The sequence below is a fragment of the Suricata suricatta genome, chromosome 1 (assembly GCF_006229205.1).
Source record: "Suricata suricatta isolate VVHF042 chromosome 1, meerkat_22Aug2017_6uvM2_HiC, whole genome shotgun sequence".
Classification (NCBI taxonomy): Eukaryota; Metazoa; Chordata; class Mammalia; order Carnivora; family Herpestidae; genus Suricata; species Suricata suricatta.
In genome coordinates, this window is record NC_043700.1 from 22,874,465 (window position 1) to 22,876,895 (window position 2,431).

Here is a 2,431-nt window from a genome sequence, read left to right on the forward strand (position 1 = left end):
CTTTTCTCCCTAAGGAAACCCAGAACTGGGGTCAGAAACTTTAGCAACTGATTTTTCTGTGTGGGTTGAGTCACAAGTGGAGTCAGCAAACACAGGGGCACATCTGTTTCTAGATTTTCATAGACATCAGCCAGAATGGCATGAACCAAGTTGTCCTCAGTCAGCCCAAAACTTCAGTGTCTATATACATAATTTTAACAAGAGGAACGACTCTCAGAAAGGAAAGAATCTAGGGCATACACAATGGTCCTTATTCAGCATTTTAAGAAACTACCAGTGAATAATACTTGATTTCTTATTCAAGTTCTAAATCAATTCAGAAAGAAGATAAAAGCATAAACATATAGAAGTCAAAATATCACTTTACCTTATGATAAGGCAGATATTAGAGAAGAAAGCTTATGTTTGCAGAAAAATGGGCTTCCTAGTATCATATGCCCAGACCTAGGCAGCCAGCACTGTATCCACTAAGGCCAACTACTCTATTCTTCATTTAACTCCTGGAAGATCTGAGCCTAATGCATACTCTATTGACAGCTCACTCTCAGAAAGAAGGGAAGTGAAACGTGTTGGTCAAGTGTGGTAGGGTGTTCTTTCAAGGTCACTAATTGAAATGTGAAAAATCTTCCTCTCTCAAAAGGAAGTGAATGAGAGGTCAAAAGAGGGCAGCCAAGTTACACAATAGAAAACATGCCACATGGACACCCCCACCCCTACCCCCACCTGCCTTCCTGAGAGTCCTTTTTTTCCCTTTTTTCTTTTTTAAAAATTTTTAATGTTTATTTCTGAGAGAGAGAGAGAGAGAGAGAGAGAGAGAGAGAGAGAGAGAGAGAGTGAGCGAGCGCAGAGAGGCAGCAGAGGGGAAAACACAGAATCTGAAGCAGGCTCCAGACTCTATACTGTCAGCACAGAGCCTAACTCAGGGCTTTAACCCACAAGTCTGAGATCATCTGATAGTCCTTTCCTAGTAGAGACACAGATTTTGGAAATGCAGTGGACCAAAATCCAGAACAAGCTTTTTTTTGCCCAAGAAATACCCATTTATAAGATTCAAAGTATTTTCCAGGACGGCTCTTGACAGGCATGACTAAGTTGGGTTTAGCCATGTTAAATTTTTTAAAATAGTTTATTGTCAAATTCCCCACAAGTGCCCCCCTCCATGACCATTACCCCCTTCCTTTCTCCCCCTCCCCCTTCAGTCCTTGGTTCGTTTTCAGTATTCAATAGTCTCTCATGATTTGTATCCCTCTCTCTCCCCAACTATCTTTCCCCTTCCCCTCCCTATGGTCCTTAGGTTTCTCCTGTTAGACCTATGAGTGAAAACATATGGTATCTGACCTCCACCTGACTTATTTTGCTTAGCATGACACCCTCGAGGTCCATATATTTTATATATTTTATATATATCCATACATATATACACACACACACACACCACATCTTCTTGATCCATTCATCAGTTGATGGACATTTAGGCTCTTTCCATGATTTGGCTATTGTAGAAAATGCTGCTATTAACATTGGGGTACATGTGCCCCTATGTATCCCTTGGGTAAATCCCTAGCAGTGCTATTGCTGGGCCATAGGGGAGTTCTACTGATAGTTTTTTGAGGAACCTCCATATTGTTTTCCAGAGCAGCTGTACCAGTTTACATTGCCACCAACAGTGTAGAAGGGTGCCTGTCTCTCCACACCCTCGCCAGTATTTGTAGTCTCCTGATTTGTTCACTTTAGCCACTCTGGCATGAATGGGATCTCAGTGTGGTTTTGATTTGTATTTCCCTGATGATGAGTGATACCGTGCATCATTTCATGTGTTTGTTGGCCATCCGATGTCCTCTTTGGAGAAGTGTCTGTTCATGTCTTCTGCCCATTTCTTCACTGAGTTATTCATTTTTTGGGTGTAAAGTTTGGTGAGTTCCTTGTAGATTTTGGATACTAACCCTTATCCAATATGTCATTTACAACTATCTTTTCCTATTCCATAGGTTGCCTATTAGTTTTCTGATTCTTTCCTTTGCAGTGCAGAAGTTTTTATCTTGATGAGGTCCCAATAGTTCATTTTTTCTTTCATTTCCCTTCCTTTGGGGATGTGTCTAGTAGGAAATTGCTGTGGTTGAGGTCAAGGAGGCACCTCAAGGGTTTTGATGTTTTCCTGTCTCACATTCAGCTCCTTCAGCCATTTCGAGTTAATTTTTGTGTATGGTGTAAGAAAGTGGTCTAGTTTCATTTTTCTGCATGTTGCTGTCCAGTTCTCCCAGCACCACCTGCTAAAAAGGCAGTCTTTTTTCCATCGGATTCTCTTTCTTGCTTTGTCAAAAATTAATTGGCCATACATTTGTGGGCCCAGTTCTGGGTTCTCTATTCTATTCCATTGGTCTATGTGTCTGTTGTTGTGCCAATACCATACTGTCTTGATGATGACAGCTTT